At 34.8% G+C, this 15,197-nt stretch overlaps 1 protein-coding gene across 6 annotated transcripts in view; it reads left to right on the forward strand.

Moving 5' to 3' along the window:
- LOC138307895 (malignant fibrous histiocytoma-amplified sequence 1 homolog) overlaps positions 1 to 15,197 on the forward strand; it is a 68,682-nt gene that overhangs the window by 12,969 nt on the left and 40,516 nt on the right. The window contains exon 1 of one of the 6 annotated variants that reach the window (XM_069248818.1): positions 12,786 to 13,737. The exons of the other annotated variants lie outside the window; for them this stretch is intronic. The gene's annotated coding sequence lies outside the window, so the exon portion shown is untranslated. Of the gene's footprint in view, positions 1 to 12,785; positions 13,738 to 15,197 lie in introns of those variants that run through there. 6 annotated transcript variants of the gene reach the window in all.

Genomic DNA, 15,197 nt, shown 5'->3' on the forward strand with positions numbered 1-15,197 from the left:
AACAAATAATGTCGGTACGGTTTGTTTTCACAACTGAACAGTGCATTGCTATAATACCTTACTTGAGAAATGACAAACAGTGGGACTCCGATAACGTCCAAGTGTATACCACGGCAGATTTACAGCCACTTTGCACGGCAAAAATAAGACTCATATGGTCGTTAAAGCGATGTATTCGGTTCAATTCAATAAATTTCAAATGATAGAAGTAAATCTAAGTGTTCTTACCGAACCACCAATTTATATTTTAAAGCATGAGCCTTTTCGAAGTTTGTCTAGAAACCGCTGTACTCCGAGTTTAAAGTAAAGGTGAATATTTTTCGCGAAGTGAGCTATTAAACTGCTCCATATGGTAATTAAAACTACTTCCGGTATGGTTATTCTCGCACCGTCGGGATTAAAAAAACATAAAGAGATAAAAAGAAAGCCAAACTCTAATCATAAACCTCATACATTAATAAATTTAAATGCTGTGTATGCATTTTGGTACCGGTGTCCCTACTCGAATGGTTACCTAACTCCGAAAAAAAAATCTTTCTTTCTTTCATTTTTCTTTCTTTCTTTCTTCTTTCTTTCTTTCTTTCTTTCTTTCTTTCTTTCTTTCTTATTCTCGGTCCTAATTTTACTTTAACTATTTCTTTGTCGTACTCCGCATGGTATTTGTTCATTACGATGTCCTTCTTAGAATGTACAAGTATAGTCAATAAAATAGTTCACACAAGAGTGTACATTCCTGACACTGTGCTATATAGTATACATTGTTTAGTTAACCACTTCAATGTCAGTAAATACATCGTTCCTGTGTACATACAGTAAAACAAATAATGTCGGTACGGTTTGTTTTCACAACTGAACAGTGCATTGCTATAATACCTTACTTGAGAAATGACAAACAGTGGGACTCCGATAACGGCCAAGTGTATACCACGGCAGATTTACAGGCCACTTTGCACGGCAAAATAAGACTCATATGGTCGTTAAAGCGATGTATTCGGTTCAATTCAATAAATTTCAAATGATAGAAGTAATCTAAGTGTTCTTACCGAACACCAATTTAATTTTAAAGCATGAGCCTTTTCGAAGTTTGTCTAGAAACCGCTGTACTCCGGTTAAAGTAAAGGTGAATATTTTCGCGAAGTGAGCTATTAAACTGCTCCCATATGGTAATTAAACTACTTCCGGTATGGTTATTCTCGCACCGTCGGGATTAAAAAACATAAAAGATAAAAAGAAAGCCAAACTAATCATAAACCTCATACATTAATAAATTTAATGCTGATGATCAAATTAAGGCGTTTTTAAGCTTTCACCTAGTCCTTTATTCATACCTAGCCGACGACAAAAACGATACATCAAAAATACCTTCCGATTGCGGACGTCGTCATTTTTCGCGCACCGTAAAATCAGGATTTCTATGGTGATTCAGCTAAAGTTATTATTTTATTCTGTAGGTCTTATCGATGAAAAACATATTAATTCTGCACAAGATATAAAAAAAAATAACCAGGGATGTGGAAAACATATTGATATCCGTTTTTTATTGTTTTCCTACAATTTTTAAAAATAAAATGGCAAAGTTTTAAAACAATTTGTAAATTCTGTTTTTTTTTTTTTTTAATGTAAGTCACTTCGTGGCTTGGATAAAAGAAAAAAAATACATATGATGTTGAAAAATAGTAATTTAAATTATTTTAATGAATTTTACAAATGACAAAAATAATTCCATTAAAAATAGGAAACACTGTATTTTTTAGTGTCCATCAAAATTGTTATCACTGATATCATCGTCCGTTTAACAGTCAGGTGACCCAAAGCGTTCCTTACGATGACATTTCCGCAGTTATAAAGTTGCCAGCAACGTTTTGTAAATATTTTAGGGTTGATCTCCAAATATGGATGATTGCGCGTTAAATACTGACTAGTATGGATGATTGCGCGTTAAATACTGACTAGTATGGATGATTGCGCGTTAAATACTGACTAGTATGGATGATTGCGCGTTAAATACTGACTAGTATGGATGATTGCGCGTTAAATACTGACTAGTATGGATGATTGCGCGTTAAATACTGACTAGTATGGATGATTGCGCGTTAAATACTGACTAGTATGGATGATTGCGCGTTAAATACTGACTAGTATGGATGATTGCGCGTTAAATACTGACTAGTATGGATGATTGCGCGTTAAATACTGACTAGTATGGATGATTGCGCGTTAAATACTGACTAGTATGGATGATTGCGCGTTAAATACTGACTAGTATGGATGATTGCGCGTTAAATACTGACTAGTAGAACATTTCATCATTTTACAATGAGAAGGAATAAACAACGACCACGCTATCCTAAAATAGCCAGGTACGTGACGTCATCGCTTTCTGTGTAAGTGACGTCACCCGGCAGTCAAAGTGCGCGATAATTGATCTGCTTTAAAATAGACCCCCAAACGATATATGTTAAGATTTGCATCTGCTGATTTGTTTTACATAGGATAATATTTACATTTTCACTTCGCTCCGCCTCAATGAAACTAGTAAACTCCGATCACTTCATTTCCCAATGAAGATGCTTGGTCACGCGCTGACCTCTGACCGGCGTGAGAATACATTTTGACATTGTTTACATTTTAACCTAGTTTTACGCCGCTTCAGTTTTGAATGAACTTTCTGGGATGTGGCCTATCGCTGTACATTTAGAAACACAGACAGAAATGTTTGATAAAAGTGATATTAGAAATTGTTGGTAATATGATATTACAGATATTTTACACGTATTTTGAAGAAACGATGACTTAAGCTCAAGCCCCGGAAAATGCTGAACATAGGCTACTGAGCGCAGCGATGTTCATCACTCATCGAAGTAGGCATAATCGAACGCAAATAGTTAGGATAATATGTACAATATATAGATCTATATGTGAAACGGTGACATACATGTAAGCTTAGAAACGATAGATTCCATAAAAATACGCTCAAATACCAAACAGGCTGATTTCAGTGACATAAGCCTAACGAAACGATTCTGCGAGTGTCAAAACCCACGGCATTCGAGGGTCGTTGGAAACCACCAACATTTCAAATAAATGTTTCTCTACTTACTTTATACAGAATTTTAATCCTAAAACTCCAGTTGACAGAGAAGTTATCACATTTCAAGAATAACACACAAGTCTTCCAGTGATCTGCGACTAAATCCCACATTTTAACACGTTTTTATTGAGCCCCTGAAGCATGGTTCTTGGACCGCATCGCATACCATAGACACAGGGGTTGGATTTCACAACAGGTTTAGTTAATAAACATTTAACTGCCAGCTACAAACAATTACCAGACGGAAATACAACATTCAGGTACATTCCATAACAATCGCAATTGATTTTTAAAAGATTTGATTATGTTTAGATACCAACTATTCAGCATTTTCACCACAATCGTCATTTTCTTCAAAACCGGACCCCTGCTAAATCGAGCAACCGGATTACACGTTGACTGCACTGCTAGTACTGCGCAGTATTTTTTTTATTTGAAGCTACATGATCATGTTTTTATGATACAATTTAAGCCATTAATTCCTGTATATAAAAACAATATTTCAAAATCGCCGTTTTTAATTGTAACAACGCGCAAAGAATGAAGTTATTTTCGGAACTACATTTTATGTTGCCTTGGTGACGAAAAGAACTGACTGGCGGCTGTTCCGTAGCTGTACATACATGTACGATAACTGATACAATGTTGCAAATTGTATAATAATCTTATACCGAATACATATAATTTGACTTTTTTCAAAAGCGGGATATTTAAATTTAATAAAATAATAAACTTCATTTGCACGAGATTAACTTTCTTCATCAGTCAATGCAAGCAAGCAACAAAATTGACAATCAATCCTTAAATATATACACGGAGATCTAAGAAATATAGCGAACATTTAAACACCGCGAATAAAACTACTTTTACAGTATTACATTTTTGTAAAACTATACTAAAAAAAAACCCGCTTATTTAAATAAACGAAAACAAATAAATAAATGAATTCTGAACAATCCTTTTGACTCGGAGATATAAGTATTCTCAGTTTAAGTGAAAGTTATTTTAGAAATATACTAGGTTATTATTTAGTATAGAAATATTCTAGGGTATTCTTCGCCACATTTTATATTTGTTTGCATTATGTGAGATGTGAAGTGGTAAGTTGGCATATTTCCACAATGTGGAAAATGGAAAAGCAAGAAATGTATTTAACCTTCTCCCACATAATTGCAATATTGACTATTTTCTAGATGGGTGGGTGTATCATATTGTTTGATTTTAAACATAGAGCAACATGAAAGCAATGATTGCTCTTAAAATTTAATTATTGAAATTGCACTGCTTATTCATATAAAAAAAACCAGAGTGTCAATGCAATACTCGCGCGTTAAAACTCTGAATTATAATCAAACTTCAGATCAGTATGTAATGTTTTATCACATTATTGATTTGTTTAAATGCTTGTTTCCAGTGATAACAATGGGGCTGACATTAAACTTAACCACATATTAAGGTTTTCTATTCCAATATAAATTGATATACATCAATGTGTTTTTACTGCATAGAGAAACAGAGAACTTCTCATTTCAGCAGGTCGTTTTTGATATTATCTATGTAATTACTGCTGCCATTTAAAACTTTTATGTCAAATGCATATCGTTTGAATAATGAGATGTGGATTTGGAATGATTTATAATTGCTTTTGAAGTCATGATTTTACTTATTTGTAAAGTATAAATCTCTCTATCAATGTCAAAATGTAAACACTACCCTTCTCCTCGCAAACTGGCGCCTAGTTTGGTTGAATATTTATTGACATTTGTCAAAGATACCTCAATCGCTGTTAAGCGTACTGTAGTGTCCTTAACAGCATCTCTTCAATGTCGCTAGGAAATGCGTTAATTTTAAACATAAGAAACAAGGGCATAAATATAATTCACGTGGCCATAAATCAAAATTTATCAAAATTGTCCCTTTAAAAATTTGATCCCCTGATAAAAGCATTTAAACTGAAGCCGGGTTTTTGAGAAGTGACAACGTGATCTTGGAGTATTATGTGTGGTTGAGTACATACATACGGCATACAATGCTGTAAGCTCATGTATAGTGGCGGGGGTTAACGGGTAACACATGGGGATTCCCTAGGGAATTTATGTCCAAAGCCATATTTACTAAAATCAATATGCATTTGTTGACTTTAATAAAGGTCAAAACAAAATTTGAGATTTTAAAGTAAACTGTCACTGTTGGCCCTCTAAGTCGGAATACATCTATCATGTTTGTTAAAGATTAATATCGCTGGTGAAGTATTACTGAATGCCCCTGGAGTAAGACATAATAAGGTTAGATTTCACTCGTATATTGATTTCGTTAATACAACAGCTATCTGTTTTCAGAAGTTGACTGTCTTTCATGCCTGAACTAGGTTTACAAACCACAAGTTTTGATTAAAGCTTGACCAGAACAGAATAATATGTCTAAGGAATGTTATAAAGCCATATCATTATTAACGTCTTTTAAAGACATAAACGTTGGCAGTAATATCGGAAAGAAAGCGCCTAATGTATCCCAAGTAATGGGATATAGCGCCTTATGTAACCCAAGTGATGGATATAGGCCTTATGTATCCCAAGTAATGGGATATAGCGCCTAATGTATCCCAAGTAATGGGATATAGCGCCTTATGTAACCCAAGTGATGGGATATAGGGCCTAATATATCCCAAGTGATGGGATATAGGGCTTATGTATCCCAAGTGATGATATATAGCGCCTAATGTATACCAAATGATGGGATATAGGGCTTATGTATCCCAAATGATGGGATAAAGGGCCTTATGTATCCCAAGTGATGGTATATAGCGCCTAACGTATCCCAAGTGATGGGATATAGGGCCTAATGTATCCCAAGTGATGGGATATAGGGCTTATGTATCCCAAATGATGGGATATAGCGCCTAATGTATCCCAAGTGATGGGATATAGCGCCTTATGTATACCAAGTGATAAGGTATAGGCCTAATGTATACTAAGTGATGGGATATAGGGCTTATGTATCCCAAATGATGGGATATAGGGCCTTATGTATTCCAAATGATGGGATAAAGGGCCTTATGTATCCCAAGTGATGGTATATAGCGTCTAACGTATCCCAAGTGATGAGATATAGGGCTTTATATTTCCATTCTACTTTCAGTTTCCCGTTTGATCTATGTTAAACCAGATGGGCAATATCACGCTATGAACTCCAATCTGGTCAAACGTATGAATATTTAACGTTTCCGCCGACAATGTATGCAGTGTATACTTACGCCTATACATAACGGTCAAATAATTTAAAAAGTGGTTTTAAAATTGTGCGGTCTATATGAAATCTAATGGTATTATCGTGTTGACAAAATAGCATGTATCAACAAATAACATAGCATAATTTTCATTTGTTCGCTTGTTTTAAAACGTTTTGTGTTGAACTATATTCAGAATCTGATGCTATGGTGACGTCAACACTAGCGCAAGCGGGAAATTCAAAGGATATACGTGCATAGATTTGAATTTGAATGATCGTAATGGAAATATAAGTAATAAACTGTTACCAGATTGTACATACAGTTGATATGAAGCCCATCCGTCCGAAAGATAGATATTCATTCTATTTATCTTCCTTTCGGATGGGCTTCATATCAACTGTATGTCCAATCTGGTAACAGTATATAGCTAAATGTATCCCAAGTGATGGGATATAGCGCCTAACGTATCCCATGTGATGGGATATAGGGCCTAACGTATCCCATGTGATGGGATATAGCGCCTAACGTATCCCATGTGATGGGATATAGGGCCTAACGTATCCCAAGTGATGGGATATAGCGCCTAACGTATCCCAAGTGATGGGATATAGGGCCTAATGTATCCCATGTGATGGGATATAGGGCCTAACGTATCCCATGTGATGGGATATAGCGCCTAACGTATCCCATGTGATGGGATATAGGGCCTAACGTATCCCATGTGATGGGATATAGCGCCTAACGTATCCCATGTGATGGGATATAGGGCCTAACGTATCCCATGTGATGGGATATAGCGCCTAACGTATCCCATGTGATGGGATATAGGGCCTAACGTATCCCATGTGATGGGATATAGCGCCTAACGTATCCCATGTGTGATGGGATATAGGGCCTAACGTATCCCATGTGATGGGATATAGGGCCTAACGTATCCCATGTGATGGGATATAGCGCCTAACGTATCCCATGTGATGGGATATAGCGCCTAACGTATCCCATGTGATGGGATATAGCGCCTAACGTATCCCATGTGATGGGATATAGGGCCTAAGTGATGGGATATAGGGCCTAACGTATCCCATGTGATGGGATATAGGGCCTAATATATCCCAAGTGATGAGATATTGCGCCTAATGTGTCCCAAGTAATGGGATATAGCGCCTCGCTTTGTTATAAAACATACAGCAATGTCAGTGTTTGAATTAATCCATAAAGGAATGCTAAAATTTCAAATTCTAATATGTAATTAGGACACTGTATCCTTTTGTAATGAGTATCTACCCATGTCTAGGTACAATGTTGTAAACAAGTACATAGGTACATATCAGAATGAAAAGGAAACTTTTGAGTCTAGAAACTCTATCGAGTGTTCAATACATCTGTTTTAACAGGAACACATGTCAATACATAACTGCAATTTCCCCGATGCATGAGAGGTCCTTTATACTTGTTTATCAGCATGCATGTTGATTAAGTGTCTTCAAATTTAACATAATTGGATCTCTGTGTATCAGATCAATATCATGTGATGTAAAGACACCTGCAGGAGTTGAAGGACACGTGTTTGTTTCATCTCCATGTATGTTAGATATAAAGACGATTTGATTGTGGAAACAACACATAAACTTTCATTAATCACTCTTATTGATCGGAATGAAAAGGATCGGGAGGTGTATATATGGTAGTCTAGAAATCTTGAGTATCTACGGCCATGTGCCAATATCCATGGCCATGTGACAGTTTCGACGGCCATGTGACAGAACATTGTATCTACGGCCATGTGACAGTACCCACAGCCATGTGACAGTATCCACGGCCATGTGACAGTTTCGACGGCCATGTGACAGTATCCACGGACATGTGACAGTATCCACGGCCATGTGACAGTATACATGGCCATGTGACAGTTTCGATGGCTATGTGACAGTATCCAAGGCCATGTGACAGTATCCACGGCCAGGTTACAGTATCCACGGCCATGTGACACTGTAGTTATTCACGCACGATTGAGGAATGCTCACCTTCCTATTATAAGTCAGATTTTCTTCTGTTATATTTGAGAGCAAACCTATATCAGTCTGAGCGCTTTGTCTGTCGTTAGTGATGTTTTCTTTGAGAATAGATCACATACGCAATTTAAACCAGATCTCTTGTATGGTGATAAATATCTGTTTTCTACTGGCATAGTTATAGAATAGGAAGAAATGCAATGAGTGTCACAAGATGTACTAATACCCGAAGGTTTTGTCAAGGGTTTTACGATATTTTGTGATTTCGATGTTTTCATTTCATTACAATTATATAATCAGGTATCCCGCCATTTGGAAATTTTACAGCAATCAGTTCTAAGACAACCACGACTGTATTTAAGTCAGTTTTCCAAGCATGAAATTTAAGTGACAAATCTCGCTTTTCACCCCCTTTATAGTAGATGCAGTCAGCTTTCTAAAAATGATGTTCAAATGTCTAAAAAAGACTTGGTGTCAGAATGATTTATTTTTCTTTAAATGACTTCGATACATTTCGTCATTGTAAACCTCCACACTATGTTTCTGTTAATGGTCTATTTAAATGCTTTTAAAATAAACATACATGTACAATGTTATCAATCGATCACAAAACAACTAACGATTGATGAGCTCTCATTAAATGTACACGAGCCATGTATCAATAAATACCACGCTTCGATCGATGGAAATGCAGTCTTAATAGTTTAGAAAGATATTGGCACGTGTGTTAGAATTATCGATATTGTAGATGATTAATTAGTACATATCTGGACCATGGTATTTTGAAAAAGAAAATAACCAAATCCTCTTTCCTCTTCCGATACAATTACATGTAAAAATAGATAGACATGAATGTTAAATCGGGAGAAATGAATAAACATATATATTTTACATTGCTAACATATATTCTACGTTTTGTTTCCTACACTATGTTTGCCTGCAAACTTAGTATTGACCATATAGGAGTCAAATTGTATCCGATAAAACTATGTAAGTCTATAATCCTTGAAGATTTCAGTTGACGTTTATCGACTGTACGACATCACGAGAAGTCCCCATGTCATGGCGGGACTGGCAAATATGAGGATAAATGGATAAAAAGACCTTATCGATTTTGTAATTTATCTTTAAACTCCGTTTTGATTTTTATTGATTATGTATTATAAAAGTACTGCCGTGAACATGATATAAAATACCTAACTTTACATGTAAATTGACTGACATTAACTTTCCCTTGATCAATAGTAACGCACCGGTTTTCCAAACGTACATATTTTTGTATGTATGCAAGTTTACCTGATGTTGCTGACTAATGTGGAATGGAGGGCACGACCAAGATGATGTCATTATAACTCGGAGAATATTGTCTAGACTAACATCATTACGCGTGTTAAAAAATGCTTACACAGTATTTGTTACAAATATTTACATTGTTTGCAGTGTATATCAAGCTAAGGGGTTAATCCAACACGTCTGTCTTGTATGCCATAATCCCCCGTGTTTTAATTAGTATTCCTTTGTGTTTTATCAGACTTTATAAAGTCAGATTTCCCATGTCATTGTTGGTTAACGTCCATGTTACATTGATATGTAATTTTGTTTGATATCCTGTTAAATATCTACAAGAAACTTTTAAATATATATCGATACATTTTTACAAAGAGCCTTAAACATCTTACTTATAATATATCATTGTATCTCTGTACTATTCATTCATTTCGGTTGGGCTCAACATTCAACATCGACAAAGTTGAACAAATTAAAATATATTTATGTGTTGTGACTGTAGTTTCAGCTTTATGTATGGTCCGGCCTTGTATCACGATTAAGATATAGGTCTATCATTATCATGTTCTTAACTAACCTAATACTCTAACGAGAATTCCACATTTCCGTTGCTTCAGGTCCTGATATATAATGATTTCCCAGTACACAGGTACACTGACTTGTCTGTCTAGTGTAAGTACTCTGATCTTTACACCGACTACGTTCTTGTGACAAGGATTGTATATGTAAAACATCGAATATAACCTTTATTTGAAAGACTATATGTGTATATGCAAATCAATTTATGAGTAGTAATTTCTGTGCCGACTATGAATGTATGATACTATGTTATGTATTAGTGCGCGACCTTCAAATTCTCTTGACATTATGTTTCTAAGAATATATTGAAATGATTCTCTCTGACTGAATTAGGTTAGCCCACACGAAATAGATTAGCGAAAACTATAGATATGTTTTGATAATCGATGCTTTAAAAACTGTACCTTTGTCGTTAAATTAATTCATTTCTGTTAACCATGTATCATATGTACTGCCCAAGGAAACATTTCACAAAATTAAACCTCGAACCTTGACTACAGTCAGGATTTAGCCTGGATACTGATAATAAAGTCCAACAGAGAAATATCACATTCTGAAAATAATGAAAATTGCGATTTCATTTGCATCCTATTTCAACATTTCAAGGATATTGTTTTAAACACATTCATTACAATTGAATGTTTGCAGCGCATAAGCAAACGTATAGAAGACATGTTGTAATTACACTAAGTAATAGACTTTAAAAACCTCGATATAACGCGCCGTCTTAGTAACGAAGTATCAAAACTGTTTAAATGATAACGCCAATCACTTGTTATAAAAAGTTACCAGTTGTTATATTGTCACAAAAATTTAAATGTAGTGAAAGTACAGAAAGGATGTAGTCAGATAAAAGATATGTCTAAATGCACTACTCGCCAACACACGGTTAACGCATCGTCTGCTAAGGATGAACCATTCTCTTTAAGCACAAATCTTGCGTAAAAATGTGGAAATTAACTAACATGTGATTAAAATAAAATTTGAAGAAAAAAAGTTTTAAAATATAATGAATAGAAAAATAGATAAATGAAAAATGTGTGCTTTTTATCGTTGTGAGTCATTTTAATAACAGGAATGTTAAGGGTATATATGGAGTGAAGGGACATTGATAACGTTACCTGACACAACCTCTACAAACATGCATGCAGTGAGATAATGACCATATCGATACAACATCTCAGTGTGGATAGTTTACGTCTAGACTTCTTTGATAAATGATCAGCTGCATGTTTCCTTTGTAAAAGGACACTCCAATATGGTATATTGACATACACTGTGTGGACAAACATTTCAAAAGAATATTGTATTTATACAGTTGCTCTATGTGAGATATCTTTTTTTCGCTCAACGACGGAATGATGTTTGAACATGAAAGGAAAACAATTCCCGTAAGTGTCTTTGAACAGAATACCATTAATAAATGTCAAACGTGAATTACTTAAGATTTCTGACATCCTCAAATAAATCAAATCACAGATATCCTGGGCTCAGTTACATTTTCAGGGTTGTTTCCCCGTAGAGGGAGTTAAAGGAATGCGAGAGGATCATGGTGATGAAGCACGTGGTTCTGTCTGTTGTCATGGTGATGAAGCACGTGGTTCTGTCTGTTGTCATAGTAGCACGTGGTTCTGTTTGTTGTCATGGTGATGAAGCACGTGGCTCTGTCATCAAATTGAAAACTGATCAAAATTAATCCCTCTGTCTTTATTTAATCGATTGTGAGTTTGATAAGCATTGTTTGTAGATTTTGTACTTGAATTTTCTTTATGAAAAGTTTCTGATGACGTTTTATTGGACATTTGGTATCGTTGTTTATTCTCGCCTGGAAATCATCATGGTGTCCTATCAAAATTACTTCATATTTTGTTCTGGTTTTGAATTTTGTAGGGTTTTCCCCACAGAAGAGGTGTTTGTATTCTACAACCTTAGTATTCACTTATTATGTGTGTTTCCCATGATGTGCTTTTACAAAACGCGATGTGAAAATTGTTTTGTAACTCATTCTTATTGTTTATTTGTAATGTATATCAGACCTTATCGGTTAGTTTAGTGGTAAAATACCATGGTATATAGGTATTTATTTAATGGCTGTTTCAGTATTGCTTACATTGTAAACAATATAACGAGGGAACCGGTTTGTTATAACACTAGAACTAGGTTCATGTGAGGCAAACCTCATTATAGATTTCAAAACATAGAGTTCACATCAGGAAAGCCTCATACCGGTAATAAATATCATAATACAAGAACATCAATTAAAAAATATTAAAAGTGGGGAAATAATAAAAGAATGCTGAACATTTACACACCACAAATACTGTATTCAACAAACGCTAGACGTTATAAATAAATATTCAGTTCTCAGTCACTCTTTTCAAGTTGATATTTTAAATACTACTTTAAGTGGCATTGAACTGACATACATGAATGACAGTTTAAAATGTATCACTCTAAATGCAAGACGTCTTTCTAAGGGTGTAATTACATGTTATGAGACAACGACTTAAAGAGTTTAAATGCCCGGTTGTTAAAACAGACTGTTACTGTGGGGAAAGGGTAGAGTAAATAGACACTGTTTTTCGTTGTTATGTAAAAGTGATTTTCTTTGTGTCTTGGTTGTGAACGCTATGGTGGCTATCACTGCCAGCATGTAGTTCAGAAGCTTACCGACATACATATCACCTGGTGTATAAATATTGATTTTCTACAGTTGAAGATAAATATACAAACCATCGGGAAGGGATTAACAATCCCATTTCGAGGCAGACTTGAAGTATATAATTACACGACAGACTCTTTGAATCCCTTTCCCACGCCTAGCGTACCTTCAGCTAAATCATCAATGACATATCGAACGTCAGTCGATATTTGGATCGAAAGTTTGCCTTAGAACTAACTGGATACAGCTGATGTGAATGTTGTTCTTCTTTGGCTCGTTTCGAGGGGGCACAACGAGAGCGTTGTTTTTAGCGATGACTTTGGGATGCTACATGGATTTCTGGTATGGACATGGAATTAATAACACAAAGTAAAGACTTATATACGTTACTTATTTCAGCTGAAGAATGCATTTATAAGTTATCGGTGTTTTACAATCGTAACAAGCGATATCCGACTTCCATACCATTCAACGGCAAACGGACACGGAAACGTTATAGAGAAATTCTTACAAAGACAATTGTTATTGATATGGACGGGGAACTGGGCTTATGTTTTGTTACGGATTTTCCAATAGCACAGCTGTTTTCATCTGTTTTCATCAGGAATTCATTACTCATACTTTAGAACGTTACACGTTATTGAAAGTTAACACAAATGTGTGACAGGATCGATGTATGAATCCTTCGATGAAAGGTGGTTGATTATCTAAAGGATTCGAAATCGAAACATTGAAGTGATAAAATACTACTAGTGTTTATGGGATGTAAAACCATCGCAGTTTGGGATGTATACATAGTACCTCTGATATTAGATATCAAACAGTTGTGTCTACTCAAGTGTTTAAATCTAACAGAACAAAACGACATAAAATGGAGGTAAGAATGATGGTGAAAATATGTAATATTCTGCACTAATATATATTATAAACACTATGTTATTGTCCATGTGACGACTGCTTTTTTATTTTAACCATCAGGAAAAATGGCATTCTTTTCTTGATTTTAATTCAATAACGCTGCAGTAAAATTTGATAATATAAAAAAACTGAAATTATCAACGTACATGTATATTGATGGAGTAAGGGTTCCTGCTTAAAAGGAAATCGCCACAATTCTCTCGTCACTTATGTTCTCCGCAGAAAAGGTTCTACTAGTTATATGATCGATAGAAAATAAAAACAGGACAAGGTCATTTGAACGTATTTGTTTAGTGATGAAAGAGAATGTCTAATAGTTTAAACCTTAGTGATGAACGGAATGTCTAATAGTGAACGAGAATGTCTAATAGTTTAAACCTTAGTGATGAACGAGAATGTCTAATAGTTTAAACCTTAGTGATGAACGAGAATGTCTAATAGTTTAAACCTTAGTGATGAACGAGAATGTCTAATAGTTAAAACCTTAGTGATGAACGAGAATGTCTAATAGTTAAAACCTTAGTGATGAACGAGAATGTCTAATAGTTTAAACCTTAGTGATGAACGAGAATGTCTAATAGTTTAAACCTTAGTGATGAACGAGAATGTCTAATAGTTTAAACCTTAGTGATGAACGAGAATGTCTAATAGTTTAAACCTTAGTGATGAACGAGAATGTCTAATAGTTTAAACCTTAGTGATGAACGAGAATGTCTAATAGTTAAAACCTTGTGATGAATGAGAATGTCTAATAGTTTAAACCTTAGTGATGAATGAGAATGTCTAATAGTTTAAACCTTAGTGATGAACGAGAATGTCTAATAGTTTAAACCTTGTGATGAATGAGAATGTCTAATAGTTTAAACCTTGTGATGAATGAGAATGTCTAATAGTTTAAACCTTAGTGATGAATGAGAATGTCTAATAGTTTAAACCTTGTGATGAATGAGAATGTCTAATAGTTTAAACCTTAGTGATGAATGAGAATGTCTAATAGTTTAAACCTTGTGATGAATGAGAATGTCTAATAGTTTAAACCTTGTGATGAATGAGAATGTCTAATAGTTTAAACCTTGTGATGAATGAGAATGTCTAATAGTTTAAACCTTGTGATGAATGAGAATGTCTAATAGTTTAAACCTTAGTGATGAATGAGAATGTCTAATAGTTAAAACCTTAGTGATGAACGAGAATGTCTAATAGTTTAAACCTTAGTGATGAACGAGAATGTCTAATAGTTTAAACCTTGTGATGAAAGAATGTCTAATAGTTAAACCTTGTGATGAACGAGAATGTCTAATAGTTTAAACCTTAGTGATGAACGAGAATGTCTAAGTTTAAACCTTAGTGATGAAGAGAACTAATAGTTTAAACCTTGTGATGAACGAGAATGTCTAATAGTTTAAACCTTGTATGAAT

The sequence above is a fragment of the Argopecten irradians genome, chromosome 14, assembly GCF_041381155.1.
Source record: "Argopecten irradians isolate NY chromosome 14, Ai_NY, whole genome shotgun sequence".
In the NCBI taxonomy this organism is placed as follows: domain Eukaryota; kingdom Metazoa; phylum Mollusca; class Bivalvia; order Pectinida; family Pectinidae; genus Argopecten; species Argopecten irradians.